General features: G+C 41.5%; 1 pseudogene; it reads left to right on the forward strand.

The window, feature by feature from the left end:
* Window positions 1-1,449: 1,449 nt before the first annotated feature.
* LOC118913409 (cytochrome c oxidase subunit NDUFA4-like) lies at window positions 1,450-5,137 on the forward strand (annotated as a pseudogene).
* Window positions 5,138-17,466: the final 12,329 nt, after the last annotated feature.

The following is a 17,466-nucleotide window of genomic DNA, read 5'->3' on the forward strand; positions in this document are numbered from 1 at the left end:
TGTGTTTATTAGCCATTTGTATATCTTCTCTGGAGAAACATATATTCAGATTTTTTGCCTATTTTTAATTGGACTATTTTTTTATTGAGTTTCTAAGTTATTATATACTATGTATTAAATCTTTGTCAGATATATGATCTGTAAATATTTTCTTCAGTTTTGTGGGATGTCTTTTTACTTTCTTGATGATGTCCTTTTTTTTTAATTTTTTTGTAGATAATTATTTTTTGTTGAAGGGTAGTTGACACACAGTATTACATTAGTTTCAGGTGTACAACACAGTGATTCAACATTTATATACATGATAATTCTAGGTACCAGCTATCACCATACCAAGTTGTTACCATATTTTGACTATATTCCTTATGCTATATATTACATCCCGGTTACTTAGTTATTTTACAATTGGAAGTGCAATACTATATTGGTTTCAGAGGCACAACATAGTGATTAGGTAATTTTATACATTATGAAATGCTCACCACGACAAATGTAGCTGCTGTCTGATGACGTACAAAGATATTACAATATTAGTGACTATATTCCATCCCTCGGACTAGTTTATTTTGTAACTGGAAGTTTATACCTCTTTAGCCCCTCCACCAATCCTTTTGTGCCTGACTTTTTAAAGGAACCAGGCCAACTGCCTTAGGTAAGTTCCCAGCTTCTGGATTTGTAGTATGTCCTTGAGGTAGTGTTTAACTTGTTCCTCTGTCCCCTGTGTTTTCTGTAAATGGGAAGGGAAGTTCAATGTGAGCTTTACTGGACTCATATCAAGAAGCCCCTTGACAAGAATATCTCAGTTTTGGGGAGTTTGATTTACTCTCATGTTCAGACTGATTTCTAGAACTAAATGGTGGATGTTATAGGGAAAAAGGAAAGCTGTGCATAGAGATTACAGCCACTGAATGTGGCATGGGCTGCCTTGTAAGGGTTGAGCTCCTTGTTGCTGGGGGGATCTCAGCAGGACTGGAAGACCACTGAGTATACTGAAGAGTCTCCTGCTTTGTCTGGAGCATCAACTCCCCTGTCATGCACTCCAGTGGACCCTTTAAGGGGTGTTTTTAGTTGTCCTGGTGAGTGCAAATATTACTGGTGAGGAGTGGACACTGATGGTCTTGCAACATGTAGGAGAGTCCCACAAAAATAACCATGTCACCTAAGATGCTGCTAAGAACTTTGGGGTATAGGCTTGGTTTAAAAAGGGGCTTTCAAATTCCCTTTTAGCAATGGAGTGAGTATTTTTCAAACAGTAGCTTCACAGAGCCAAGCATACAGAATAGAACCATGCTACTTCAAGCTGGGGTGGCCACCACTGTGGCCTCACTCCACAATCCTAAGGCACCAAAGAGCACACATGAAAACCCCTGAGCTGAGTAACCTGAGATCCAGACACTTCTGAAATTCCCTGACTCTATCAGGGGGAGCAGCACAGTCCATCCCAGCCCCATGGCCACCATCTCTCACACCCAGGGTGCCACAGGCAATCAGCGGCCCCCTCAGGCTCAGGTGAGGAAACAGCAGTGCCCACCTGCTCTTACAAGGACTGTTGGAAGCGTGGCCCAACCAGCGCCTTGGCTTATGGGAGGGGCTTCAGAATGGTCATAGAAGCTGAATCCAAATTTCTGGAATAAGAAATACATTCCACGGTAGGAAATTCGAAAGGTACAAATGATGATACCGCAGCTGTCCCCAGCAGATGGAGGTGTATTCTCTCCCTAGAACATACTGGTTTCTATGGAGGCATACTTCTGTTCCTGCTTCTTTCCACCTCATAATCTCAGAGATCACTTCATCCCCGTACACAGAAAGGTTTCTCATTCCTTTTTTGTAAAGTACAATACACACATGTAAAAGTGCACATAAGAGAAAAGCTCAATGAATCCTCACAAAGTGAACGCACCCATGTGACCAGCACCCAGATAGAGACACAGAAGATTCCAGCCCCCAAAGCCAGCCTTGTGCTACTCTTCAAATAACCACTATGCTGACTTCCAACACAGCAGTCTGGGTTTGCCTGCTTTTGTATTTTATATAGACTTGGAGTATTTTCTCTTTTGTGTCTGGCTTCAATGCACCCATGTTGTGTGTAATTGTAGTTAATTCATTCTCCCTTCTGAGAGCCATTCCCCTGAATGAGTACATGACACTTTATTTCCATTCCACTGTTAATGGACACCTGTCCATCAAGGTTTACTTATAGCTAATAGTGCTGCTATGACCTTCCAGTACACGTCTTTTGATGAACAAAATTCTGCCAGGTATTTCTGACACATATGGACCTGTGAGTGAATCTCCCATTCAATTTTAGGGCTGCAAAACATACCATTGTGTGGATGAATCATAATTTATATTTAAATTTCTCCAACATTTTTGCTGAAATAATCCTGTACATACGTAATTTCCCACAAGTTTATCTGTATTTAAAGTGAAATTGTTAGGATTTGGGGTTCCGTATGTGTTCCACTACTAAAATAAAAAGTTAAACTACTCTTCCAATCCAACCCTTTGCTTCTCAATAGAGGAAATCAGTGTTTTTCAATAGAGGAATTCAGCATTTTGGGCAATCTTTACTGTGTACGATAGTCCAAAGAATTAGGTTCATTAAATGTCAATTGCATTCCCTTGTCACTGGTTGAATTTTTTTGAAGTGCCCATTTATTTCCCCTGCTGAGAAGAGCAGTGCTATCCCTGTTAAGGACTGTTGTTATAACTAAGGCTAGAATTGCATCATCAGTCTCCTTGATCTGTATTATGCCTCTGTTGGGATGGAGATCTCATTACCTCAGAAGACAGCCCCCCCATTTTCAGACAGCTTGATCACTTCCCAGTCCCTACTCCTGTGTCTTTCAGCTGTTACCCAGGTCCAGTTCTACTAATAAGTCTCTCTTCCTCCTCGAAAGCTTTCTCTTTTCCTGGCTAAAAGTCCCCAGGTTTTCATTTTGCACATAGAACAGGCTGTCCAGACCATTGTGCATTCTGGGAAAGAGCACCGTTTTATCTATCTAACTCTGAAACTGTGCTGCTCAGAAGTGATATGACTCCCTGACCAATCAGGGGCATTCACTTTACTTGATTTAGCCTTTAATTGTCAAACTCTGTGGTTGCTAGTGACAGAAACCAACTCAAACTGGCTTAAGAAAAACAAAGCCAAAGAAAATAAAATCCACTGGTTCCCTTTGCAGTTTCAGCCCAGCAAACACTGCACGGGACGGTTTGCCTCAGTAAAGGTGCCTCGATCCCACGGGAGGCAACTGATTGACATGCACACTGTGTGGACCCATCACTGTCACAGGAAAATGGGCACTATGATTATCCAAGCCTGGCTCCTATGTCCTCACTAAGGAGTGGCAGATGGGCGAGTACATGAGAAACAGAGATGCTGGCAAGGCAATGATCAGATGTCTATCTATTGCTTTACCTCAAAAATGGGTGGCATTTGCTTTCAGGGAACCAGAGCTCACAGCCTCTCAGAATGACCTCACAGATAACTACAAATTCCTCATCACACAATTTAAAGCCAAATCTCCCTTATCCTGAGGTAATGAGACTCACTTTTTAAAAAATTCATTTATTTGGCAAACACAAGTTGCATGCCCATTTGCGAGCACTTCAGTAGGGGGATGGGATAGAAATGAACCCATGTGGCCCTTGGGCTGGAGGAATGCAGCTGAGAGGCAGACATGCCCATAGATAGTGCTGTGGAAAGTCTATGCAATGAGGGCTCCCCAGAAGAGACATCATTTGCAATGAGCATAGAAAAGGAGTAGGCGTTTGGTGGGGCTTGCAGGAGCATGTAGAGGGAGGGGCATTCTGGGAAGTGGGAACAGCATGTGTAAAAGCACAGTGGTGAGTAAGGACCTGGAAGCATTTGGGAACCACTGGGAGGACAGCACCAAAGAAGGACACAGGTAGGGAAAGGCTGGGGGCAGGGCTGGTCAGGGAGGCGGGACCAGAGGGTAACTTCCAAGCTGGGTGATATCTGTAGCCCCAAAGTCACCAAGTTTCCCGGTTTTTACAACACCATTTCAGCCTGTGCCATGGGATCTCAGGAAGCCCAGTGTCTCCCCCACCAAATGCCCCAGTTCCATCTCAACATTGTCCTTTGTCACCGCTTGCCTGACTTGCTGCTTCAGATAATCTTGTCACCATTTTTTTCCAGCTCTCTTATTCTCTTGCCCCTGAAATGTGGACCTTTCCTTACTACCCAAAGCTTGAGCTATCAGAGCAGAATCCAGTGGGGGTGGGTGGAAACAGAGGGTGGGTATTGGCTACCAGGCCCCTCCATCCAGCATCTGCACCATGGAGGGTCTCCTCCCAGCATGGACTCTCACCCTTCATCCTGTACCCTTCAGGATCCCACCCTTCCATGCCCTTTAACCTTTCCCTGCCCTTGGGTCCCAGCTCTTCGCTAGATAAAAATTTTTAGAATAAGAAAACAAGTTCAGAGATGTTCCCCAATAGGGCAGCCTTTGCACTAGTTTGTCCAGTTTTGTGTGTGCCACCCTGTGCAGCTCTACGTCTGCAAAGCGCATTTTGGAAACCTCTGAGTCAGTCCAAAAAGGAACAAAAACAACTCACCTGGAAAAGCCTGGATACACCACCTGGCCCATCTTTAATGTTATTACCAAATTCCTATTGATGAATAATGGAGGGGGCTCCTGGAAGGGTTTTTTCTATTAGGCCTCCATCATTGCATATGCTGCTGGCAGGACTAAATGAGAATCTGAAGAGTGTAACCCCTTGCCTGGGATAGGCACATAGTCGGAACCCAAGAGTTTGCTGGACTAGAAGCTAATCTTACCTGAGTGGCAGAGACTACTTAGTCCCAAGCCCTGTAGATTTGTTCTCTCCCACTGGACACAGGCTCTTCCACAACCAAGCTCTGCCAGATCATCGGTCAGGCCAAGAAATATCCAAGCTTGATACCCCTTTTGTATTTATTGGAGCTTGACGTATTGGACCAGTGCTGTACATCTTGTACCTGGCATACCCGGCACAGTTCAATCCAGATGTCAACTGTGAGAGAAACAACCCAGGAATAACCTGGAACAAACTGGGTCCCAATGATTAATACAGGTTCTACTCAGTGAATGCAGATTACAGCAAACCAAAGAAAGAAGGTACAGACTTCTAAATGAAATCTCACTAAAGAGCTGATTAGAACAAAGGTCTTCCTGAAACCACCTGTGCAATTTTCCACTTAACCAGGAAATATTTCCCCTCTAAATGCATGAAATCATGTTGGTGTATTGTGCTGGGATTTATGCTGATTAATAAATATCTGAATTTGAAAAAAGAAAAATTTTACCTGATCAGATTACTCAATATTCTTTGAGAGGAGAGAGAAATCAGCACTTGATTTCAAAGCTTTTCCTCTTGTGTCCCTCCAGAATGCTCCATCCCTCCCCTCACTCTGCCTCTTTCTCATCTCACCTTTGCCTTCCTGGGATGTAGGTCTTCCTGATGCCTGAACAAGGGAGTCACATTTCCCCTGAATTCTAGAAAAGGAGGGAACACCCCAACCTGAAACATTTGCACTGAGTCATGTCACTATTGTTCAGGAAGCTACTGGGAGCAATGACTGCTATTTATGAGTAAGGCTCTGCCCAAGAGTAAAATCCAGCTCCTGCCCTCAGTGCCCTCAGGAGGCTGGTGGGTGAGTTTCATGGCAGCACTGTCAACCATGTCAGGGGTTTGTAAGTGAGTTTTGGGCCGAACTCCTCATTACAGCTCTATTATGTTCCCCCTTACTCTCCCAGACCCCTGTCCTCAGATGGCTGTGGTTTGTCAGGGCATGAAGCCCTTCTGATCACCCACACACAGCCTGCAGAGAATGGTCCACTCATGGATGAAATTTGAAACATGCACATTGTGTGCCTAAAGCTTACTTTTGAAAAGAAAGTTTATATATGTGCACGTATATACATACACTTATGCATTAGAAAAAGATGCATAAGGCAGAGTGCCTGGGGAGTATAGAAGCTAGGCTTTCTCGGGGAGGTGGTATTTGGCATTGGTTTTGAGAGAATTAAAATGTGCTCATCAGAAAGTGGGTGGGGGCGACAGAGAGGGCCTTCTCATTATAGAGACCAGGCACAGGCTGGGAGAGCAGGGTGCATTTGGGGAGCCATGTGAGGCTGTAGCTGAGGGCCACTAGAGAACTGGGGTCCTTGAGGGCAGCCCTGCCGGAGGGGATGGTCTCTTAAGTGTGAGGGTCAGGAAAGGGCTGAGGACAGAATGAAAGAGGAAGGAGGGAAGAAAGACAAACTTTAAAGAGCAAAAAGAGATTGGATTAAAGATGGCGGCGTGAGAGGAAAGACAGAGGCTTCTTCCTAAAACTGGATACAATTAGAAAATTTAGAAAATTTAATTGGTGCAACTAATCCTGAGAGAGCAACAGGAAAGAGGACGCATCAGACTGCACACACCTGGAGAAAAGAGCAGACCTCACGGAACGGGGTAACGTACCAGAGCTGTGCTCCACAGGACCCGAGCCCCTCTCCCACTTCAGCTCACCAGCGGGAGGAAGACAAATGGAGCAGGGAGGGAGTGGAAGGCCTGGGACTGCTGAATACCTAGCTCCGGAGATCTGCACTGGGGGCACAAACCTACATTTCATGGTGCTTTCATGAGACTCACATGACTACCGGGTTGGAAAGTTAATACAGGCAGAGTTCCTGGGGAGACTGGGATTCCGGCTGCTTGTGGAAAGCAGGGATCTATCTGGCTGCTCTGGGACAAAAACTTATACCTGTGTGACTGGCCCACTGGCTCAGGCAGTGGACACAGGCACAGCAGCCAGGAGGCGGAGAACAGCTCTTTCCTAACCCCAGGCACCAGTACCACTCCCCTGCGACCCCCGACATTGCTTCAGGGGCTCAGCAGCTTCAGAATAGAGCTTCTGGACACTAGAGGGCGCCATATACAAACATGAAACACCAAAGGAACCTTGTCCAGGGTAAAATTGTTAATACAACTCCCGAGAAAGATTTAAATGATATGGACCTAGTGACTCTTCCTGAAAGGGAGTTCAAAATAAAGATCATCAACATCCTAATGGAGGTACGGAAAGACATCCAAGAACTCAGGAATGAATTCAGGTCAGAGATCCAATCATTAAAGAACATGATGGAGGGTATTAAAAGGACTTTGGATACAGTGGAGGAGACAATAAATGAAATAGAAACTAGAGAAGAGGAATACAAAGAAGCCAAGGCACAGAGAGAAAAAAGGATCTCTAAAAATGAAAGAATATTGAGAGAACTGTGTGACCAATCTAAGCAGAACAATATTCGCATTATAAGGATACCAGAAGAAGAAGAGAGAGAAAAAGGGATAGAAAGTGTCTTTGAGGAGGTAGTTGCTGAAAACTTCCCCAATCTGGGGAAGGAGATAGTCTCTCAGGCCATGGAGATCCACAGATCCCCCTATACAAGGGACCCAAGGAAGACAACACCAAGACACATAGTAATTAAAATGGGAAAGATCAAGGATAAGGACAGACTGTTAAAAGCAGCCAGAAGCAGAAATAAGACCACATACAAAGGAAAGCCCATCAGACTAACAACAGACTTCTCAGCAGAAACCTTATAGGACAAAAGGGAGTGGCATGATGTATTTAATGCCATGAAGCAGAAGGGCCTGGAACCAAGATTACTTTATCTGGTGAGATTATCATTTAAATTTGAAGGAGGGATTAAACAATTTCCAGAAAAGCAAAAGTGGAGAGAGTTTACCTCCCACAAACCATCTCTGCAGTCTATTTTGGAGGGACTGCTATAGATGGAAGTGTTCCTACGGTTGGATAGCTGTCACCAGAGGTAGTAAAATTATGGTAGGGAGGGTGGAGCAGCTGATTGCGAGGCAAATGCAAAATTAAATTGACTATCTCCAAAGCCAATCAAGGGATAGAAAAAAAGTATAGAATCTGATACCTAATATATAAAGAATGAAGGAGGAAGAAAAAGGAAGAGAAATAGAAAAGAACCTTTAGATTGTGTTTGTAACAGCATACTAAGTGAGTTAAGTTAGACTCTTAGATAGTAATGAAAGTAACCTGGAAGCTTTGGTAACCACGACTCTAAAGCCTGAAATGACAATAAGTACATACCTATCGATAATCACCTTAAATGTAAATGGACTGAATGCACCAATCAAAAGACATACAGTAATAGAATGGATAAAAAAACAAGACCCATCTCTATGCTGCTTATAAGAGACTCACCTCAAACCCAAAGACATGCACAGACTAAAAGTCAAGGGATGGAAAAAGAGATTTCATGCAAACAATAGGGAGAAAAAAGCAGGTGTTGCAGTACTAGTATCAGACAAAATAGACATCAAAACAAAGAAACTAAAAAGAGATAAAGAAGGACATTACATAATGATAAAGGGCTCACTCAGTCCAACAAGACGATATAACCATTATAAATATATATGCACCCAACACAGGAGCACCAGCATATGTGAAACAAATACTAACAGAACTAAAGGATGAAATACACTGCAATGCATTCATTTTAGGAGACTTCAACACACCATTCACTCCAAAGGACAGATCCACTAGAAAGAAAATAAGTAAGGACACAGAGGCACTGAACAACACACTAGAACAGATGGACCTAACACACATCTACAGAACTCTACACCCAAAAGCAACAGGATACACATTCTTCTCAAGTGCACATGGAACATTCTCCAGAATAGACCACATACTAGGCCACAAAAAGAAACTCAGTAAATTCAAAAAGATTGAAATCCTATCAACCAACTTTTCAGACCACAAAGGTATAAAACTAGAAATAAATTGTACAAAGAAAGCAAAAAGGCTCACAAACACATGGAGGCTTAACAACACATTCTAAACAGTCAATAGATCAATGACCAAATTAAAATGGAGATCCAGCAATATATTGAAATAAATGACAACAACACAAAGCCCCAATTTCTGTGGGACACAGCAAAAGCAGTCTTAAGAGGAAAGTATATAGCAATCCAGGCATATTAAAAGAAGGAAGAACAAACCCAAATGAAGAGTCTAAAGTCACAGTTATCAAAATTGGAAAAAGAAGAACAAATGAGGCCTAAAGTCAACAGAAGGAGGGACATAATAAAGATCAGAGAAGAAATAAATAAAATTGAGAAGAATAAAACAATAGAAAAAATCAATGAAACCAAGAGCTGGTTCTTTGAGAAAATAAACAAAATAGATAATCCTCTAGCCAGACTTATTAGGAGAAAAAGAATATCAACACACATCAACAGAATCAGAAATGACAAAGGAAACATCACGACGGACCCAACAGAAATACAAAGAATTATTAGAGACTACTATGAAAACCTATATGCTAAGAAGCTGGAAAACCTAGAAGAAATGGACAACTTCCTAGAAAAATACAACCTTCCAAGACTGACCAAGGAAGAAACACAAAACCTAAACAAACCAATTACCAGCAAATAAATTGAAGCGGTAATCAAAAAACTACCCAAGAAAAAACCCCTGGGCCAGATGGATTTACCTCGGAATTTTATCAGACATACAGAGAAGATATAATACCCATTCTCCTTAAAGCTTTCCAAAAAATAGAAGAGGAGGGAAAACTCCTCATTTTATGAAGCCAACATCACCCTAAAACCAAAACCAGGCAAAGAACCCACCAAAAAAGAAAACTACAGACCAATATCCCTGATGAACGTAGATGCAAAAATACTCAACAAAATATTAGCAAACTGAATTCAAAAATATATCAAAAGGATCATACACCACGACCAAGTGGGATTCATCCCAGGGACGCAAAGATGGTACAACATTCAAAAATCCATCAACATCATCCACCACATCAACAAAAAGAAAGACAAAAACCACATGATCATCTCTATAGATGCTGAAAAAGCATTCAACAAAATTCAACATCCATTCTTGATGAAAACTCTCAGCAAAATGGGTATAGAGGGCAAGTACCTCAACATAATAAAGGCCATCTATGATAAACCCACAACCAACATCATACTGAACAGCGAGAAGCTGAAAGCTTTTCCTCTGAGATCGGGAACAAGACAGGGATGCCCACTCTCCCCACTGTTATTCAACGTGGTACTGCAGGTCCTAGCCATGGCAATCAGACAAAACAAGGAAATACAAGGAATCCAGATTGGTAAAGAAGAAGTCAAACTGTCACTATTCGCAGATGACATGATATTGTACATAAAAAACCCTAAAGACTCCACTCCAAAACTACTAGAACTAATATTGGAATTCAGCAAAGTTGTAGGATACAAAATTAACACACAGAAATCTGTGGCTTTCCTATACACTAACAATGAACCAATAGAAAGAGAAATCAGGAAAACAATTCCATTCACAATTGCATCAAAAAGAATAAAATACCTAGGAATAAACCTAACCAAAGAAATGAAAGACCTATACCCTGAAAACTACAAGACACTCTTAAGAGAAATTAAAGAAGACACTAACAAATGGAAACTCATCCCATGCTCTTGGCTAGGAAGAATTAATATTGTCAAAATGGCCATCCTGCCCAAAGCAATATAAAGTTTTGATGGAATCCCTATCAAATTACCAACAACATTCTTCAACGAACTGGAACAAATAGTTCAAAAATTCATATGGAAACACCAGAGACCCCGAATAGCCAAAGCAATCCTGAGAAAGAAGAATAAAGTGGTGGGGATCTCACTCCCCAACTTCAAGTTCTACCACAAGGCCATAGTAATCAAGACAATTTGGTACTGGCACAAGAACAGAGCCACAGACCAGTAGAACAGATTAGAGACTCCAGACATTAACCCAAACATATATGGTCAATTAATATTCGATAAAGGAGCCATGGACATACAATGGGGAAATGACAGTCTCTTCAACAGATGGTGCTGGCAGAACTGGACAGCTACATGTAAGAGAATGAAACTGGATCACTGTCTAACCCCATACACAAAAGTAAACTCCAAATGGATCAAAGGCCTGAATGTAAGTCATGAAACCATAAAACTCTTAGAAAAAAACAGGCAAAAATCTCTTAGACATAAACATGAGTGGCTTCTTCATGAACATATCTCCCCAGGCAAGGGAAACAAAGGCAAAAATGAATAATTGGGACTATATCAAGCTGAAAAGCTTCTGTACAGCAAAGGACACCATCAATAGAACAAAAAGGTACCCTACAGTATAGGAGAATATTTTCATAAATGACAAATCCGATAAAGGCTTGACATCCAAAATATATAAGGAGCTCACATGCCTCAACAAACAAAAAGCAAATAATCCAATTAAAAAATGGGCAGAGAAGCTGAACAGACAGTTCTCCAACGAAGAAATTCAGATGGCAAACAGACACATGAAAAGATGCTCCACATAGCTAGTTATCAGAGAAATGCAAATTAAAACCACAATGAGATATTACCTCACACCAGTAAGGATGGCCACCATCCAAAAGACAAACAACAACAAATGTTGGTGAGGTTGTGGAGAAAGGAGAACCCTCCTACACTGCTGGTGGGAATGTAAATTAGTTCAACCATTGTGGAAAGCAATATGGAGGTTCCTCAAAATGCTCAAAATAGAAATACCATTTGACCCAGGAATTCCACTTCTAGGAATTTACCCTAAGGATGCAGCACTCCAGTTTGAAAAAGACAGATGCACCCCTATGTTTATCGCAGCACTATTTACAATACCCAAGAAATGGAAGCAACCTAAGTGTCCATCAGTAGATGAATGGATAAAGAAGACGTGGTACATATACACAATAGAATATTATTAAGTCATAAGAAGAAAAATCCTACCATTTGCAACAACATGGGTGGAGCTAGAGGGTATTATGGTCAGTGAAATAAGCCAAGTGGAGAAAAACAAATACCAAATGATTTCACTCATCTGTGGAGTATAAGAACAAAAGAAAAACTGAAGGAACAAAACAGCAGCAGAATCACAGAACCCAAGAATGGACTAACAGTTACCAAAGGGAAAGAGACTGGGGAGAATGGGAGGGTAGGGAGGGATAAGGGTGGGGAAGAAGAAAGGGGGTATTATGATTAGCATGTATAATGTGGGGGGTGGGAGAAAGGGGAGGGCTTTGCAACACAGAGAAGACAAGTAGTGATTCTATAACATCTTACTATGCTGATGGACAGTGACTGTAATGGGGTTTGTGGGGGGACTTGGGGTAGGGGAGAGCCTAGTAAACATAATGTTCTTCAAAAAAAAATAATAATAATAATAAAAATAAAAATAAAAAAAGAATTCTTAAAAAAAAAAGCGCAAAAAGGCCACAGGGTCCTGGCTGTCCCTCAAGGTGTCAGTGATCCTTCTCAACTCAGCCATGCCCCAAACTGATAAATAGGCAGAGCCTGATACAGAACCCTGAGACACCCCCAGGGTCTGCCCTTTTGGCTGACTAGCCCTTTGGTCACGCCCTTGTGGATGCAAATCCACACAATGAAATCCCGGGAGCCCACATACTTCCCACGTGACCTCCATCAAGGTGGTGAGACCCGGACCAAGGCTGGAGGGCAGGTGGCCCACGCCTGGGGATTAGTCTGTGATGTGACCCTGGCAGGCACAGTGGGGCAGTGGTGAGCTCCTCCCTCCTCTCTAAGGCTGCACTGGCCAGCATGGGAGCCACTAGCCACAGGTGGCTATTTAAATTTCAAGCTCAGTTAACTTAAATTAAATAAAATGTAAAAATCAGTTCTACAGCCACCTTAGCTACCTTCAGATTCTCAATAGTTCAGTGAATACCTCCTCCAGTGTTTCTGATTTTGCATACTGAAATAACCTGAAATTTTTCTCATCACAAACTCCTTAAAATGGGCAATGAAACAGAACAGAAATTATTTCAAATGCACAGCTGAATTCACATGATAGAAAGAGAAATTCCTGGATGCCAGAAACAAGAGGGGACTGACTTCTGCAGATGAAAGCTAATGAGCTCACCTTGCTTGTGCCCTGGAGTGAGAAAGGGTGAACAACAGGGGCTTGTGTCTGAAGCCCCGGTGGGGACAGAAGACAGCCTTGGAGCACACCTCAGGTCACAGTTGGACCTGAGATGGCTGCATAAAGCTGGACCCTTGAAAAGCCACATTCTTAGCTGAAGCACAAACATGAGAAAATGTGCTCAGCTACAAGGAGGTGACATGCAAGCTTGTCTTTTCCAGTGGGAATGCAAAACTCCCAGACCAGCATCACATGGTTTGGGATGTCAATTTCCTGTAAGGGGATGGTCTAGAAACTCCCAAGCTGAAATACTCACATAATACTGAGCCTGGCCCAGTGATGGTAGTGGGATGTAATGAGCACAAGGGGAAAAGTCCTGACGCCTTGCACTCATGAGCCAGGCTCCAACAGATTCTATCAGAGTAAAAAAATAATCAAGAACCGGACACCCTAAGGGTGACCTCACAGAATGAAATGTCAACCTAAGAGTCCATCAGTAGATGAATGAGGTGGTACATATACACAATGGAATACTGTTCAGCCATAAGAAAGAAACAAATCCTACCATTTGCAACAACATGGATGGAGCTGGAAGGTATTATGATCAGTGAAATAAGCCAGGCAGAGTAAGACAAGTACCAAATGATTTCACTCATTTGTGGAGTATAGGAACAAAGAAAAACTGAAGGAGCAAAACAGCAGGAGACTCACAGACTCCAAAAAGGGACTAGCGGTTACCAAAGGGGAGGGCGGGTGGATAGGGAGGTAGAAGGGGATTCAGGGGTATTATGATTGGTGCACATGGTGTGTGAGGGGTCACAGGGAAGCCAGTATAGCTCAGAGAAGACAAGTAGGGACTGTGTGGCATCTTGCTACGCTGATGGACAGTGACTGCAATGGGGCATGGGGGGGACTCGATAATATGGGTGAATGTAGTAACCACATTGTTTTACTTGTGAAACCTTCACAGCAGTGTATATCAATGATACCTTAATAAAAAAGAAAAAAAGAAAACAAAGGTTCACATTATGCCAACTGACTTTTTTTTTCTAATATTTTTTTTTGGTATCATTAATCTACAATTACAGAAAGAACATTATGTTTACTAGGTTCCCCCCTTCACCAAGTTCCCGCCACATACCCCTTCACAGTCACTGTCCATCTGCATAGTAAGATGCTGTAAAATCACTACTTGTCTTCTCTGTGTTGCGCAGCCCTCCCCGTACCCCCCATGCACTATACATGCTAATCGTAATGCCCTCTTTTCCCCCACCCTTATCCCTCCCTTCCCACCCATCGTCCCCAGTCCCTTTCCCTTTGGTAACTGTTAGTCCATTCCTGGGTTCTGTAATTCTGCTGCTGTTTGGTTCCTTCAGTTTTCCTTTGTTCTTATACTCCACATATGAGTGAAATCATTTGGTACTTGTCTCTCTCCACCTGGCTTATTTCACTGACCATAATTCCCTCTAGCTCCATCCATGTTGTTGCGAATGGTAGGATCTGTTTTTTTCTTATGGCTGAATAATATTCCATTGTGTATATGTACCACCTCTTCTTTATCCATTCATCTACTGATGGACATTTAGGTTGCTTCCATATCTTGGCTATTGTAAACAGTGCAGCAATAAACATAGGGGTGCATCTGTCTTTTTCAAACTGGAGTGCTGCATTCTTAGGGTAAATTCCTAGAAGTGGAGTTCCTGGGTCAAATGGTATTTCTATTTTGAGCATTCTGAGGAACCTCCATATTGCTTTCCACAATGGTTGAACTAATTTACATTCCCACCAGCAGTGTAGAAGGGTTCCCCTTTCCCCACAACCTCGCCAACATTTGTTGTTGTTTGTCTTTTCAGTGATAGGGATCCTTACTGGTGTGAGTTGATATCTCTTTGTGGTTTTAATTTGCATTTCTCTGATGATTAGCGATGTGGAGCATCTTTTCATGTGTCTGTTTGCCATCTGGATTTCTTCTTTAGAGAACTGTCTATTCAGCTCCTCTGCCCATTTTTTAATTGGATTATTTGATTTTTTGTTGAGGCATGTGAGCTCTTTATATATTTTGGATGTCAATCCTTTATTGGATCTGTCATTTATGAATATGTTCTCCCATACTGTAGGATACCTTTCTGTTCTATTGATGGTGTCCTTTGCTGAACAGAAACTTTTCAGCTTGATATAGTCCCACTTGTTCATTTTTGCCTTTGTTTCCCTTGCCTGGGGAGATATGTTCATGAAGAAGTCACTCATGTTTATGTCCAAGAGATTTTTGCCTGTTTTTTTCTAAGAGTTTTATGGTTTCATGACTTACATTCAGGTCTTTGATCCATTTGGAGTTTACTTTTGTGTATGGTGTTAGACAGTGTTCCAGTTTCATTCTCTTACATGTAGCTGTCCAGTTTTGCCAGCATCATCTATTGAAGAGACTGTCATTTCCCCATTGTATGTCCATGGCTCCTTTATCGAATATTAATTGGCCATATATGTTTGGGTTAATGTCTGGAGTCTCTATTCTGTTCCACTGGTCTGTGGCTCTGTTCTTGTACCAGTACCACATTGTCCTGATTACTGTGGCTTTGTAGTAGAGCTTGAAGTTGGGGAGCGAGATCCCCGCCACTTTATTCTTTCTTCTCAGGATTGCGTTGGCTGTTCGTGGTCTTTGATGGTTCCATATGAATTTTTAAACTGTTTGTTCTAGTTCACTGAAGAATGCTGTTGGTAAATTGATAGGGATTCCATCGAATCTGTATATTGCTTTGGGCAGGATGGTCATTTTGACAATATTAATTCTTCCTAGCGAGGAGCATGGGATGAGTTTCCATTTGTTAGTGACCTCTTCAATTTCTCTTAAGAGTGTCTTGTAGTTTTCTGGGTATAGGTCTTTCACTTCCTTGGTTAGGTTTATTCCTAGGTATTTTATTCTTTTTGATGCTATTGTGAATGGAATTGTTTCCTGATTTCTCTTTCTATTAGTTTATTGTTAATGTATAGGAAAGCTACAGATTTCTGTGTGTTAATTGTGTATCCTGCAACTTTGCTGAATTCCAATATTAGTTCTAGTAGTTTTGCAGTGAAATCTTTAGGGTTTTTTATGTACAATATCATGTCATCTGCGAATAGTGACAGTTTGACTTCTTCTTTACCAATCTGGATTCCTTGTATTTCCTTGTTTTGTCTGATTGCCGTGGCTAGGACCTCCAGTACCACGTTGAATAACAGTGGGGAGAGTGGGCATCCCTGTCTTGTTCCCAATCTCAGAGGAAAAGCTTTCAGCTTCTCACTGTTCAGTATGATGTTGGCTGTGAGTTTATCATATATGCCCTTTATTATGTTGAGGTACTTGCCCTGTATACACATTTTGTTGAGAGTTTTTATCATGAATGGATGTTGAATTTTGTTGAAAGCTTTTTCAACATCTATGGAGATTGTCATGTGGTCTCTGTCCTTCTTTTTATTGATGTGGTGGATGATGTTGATGGATTTTTGAATGTTGTACCATCTTTGCATCCCTGGGATGAATCCCACTTGGTCATGGTGTATGATTGTTTTGATGTATTTTTGAATTCAGTTTGCTAATATTTTGTTGAGTATTTTTGCATCTACGTTCATCAGGGATATTGGTCTGTAGTTTTCTTTTTTGGTGGGGTCTTTGCCTGGTTTTGGTATTAGGGTGATGTTGACTTCATAGAATGAGTTTGGGAGTATTCCCTCCTCTTCTATTTTTTGGGGAACTTTAAGGAGAATGGGTATTTTGTCTTCTCTGTATGTCCGATAAAATTCCACGGTAAATCCATCTCACCAGGGGGTTTTGTTCTTGGGTAGTTTCTTGATTACCACTTCAATTTTGTTGCTGGTAATTGGTCTGTTTAGATTTTCTGTTTCTTTCTGGGTCAGTCTGGGAAGGTTGTATTTTTCTAAGAAGTTGTCCATTTCTCCTAGGTTTTCCAGCTTGTTAGCATATAGGTTTTCATAGTATTCTCTAATAATTCTTTGTATTTCTGTTGGGTCTGTCGTGATTTTTCCTTTCTTGTTTCCAATTCTGTTGATGTGTATTGACTCTCTTTTTCTCTTAATAAGTCTGGCTAGAGGATTATCTATTTTGTTTATTTTCTCGAAGAACCAGCTCTTGGTTTCATTGATTTTTTCTATTGTTTTATTCTTCTCAATTTTATTTATTTCTTCTCTGATCTTTATTATGTCCCTCCGTCTGCTGACCTTAGGCCTCATTTGTTCTTCTTTTTCCAATTTCGATAATTGTGACATTAAACTATTCATTTGGGATTGTTCTTCCTTCTTTAAGTATGCCTGGATTGCTATTTACTTTCCTCTTAAGACTGCTTTTGCTGTGTCCCACAGAAGTTGGGGCTTTGTGTTATTGTTGTCATTTGTTTCCATATATTGCAGGATCTCCATTTTGATTTGGTCATTGATCCATTGATTATTTAGGAGCATGTTGTTAAGCCTCCATGTGTTTGTGAGCCTTTTTGCTTTCTTTGTACAATTTATTTCTAGTT

This window comes from Manis pentadactyla, chromosome 10 (assembly GCF_030020395.1).
Source record: "Manis pentadactyla isolate mManPen7 chromosome 10, mManPen7.hap1, whole genome shotgun sequence".
Lineage (NCBI taxonomy): Eukaryota > Metazoa > Chordata > Mammalia > Pholidota > Manidae > Manis > Manis pentadactyla.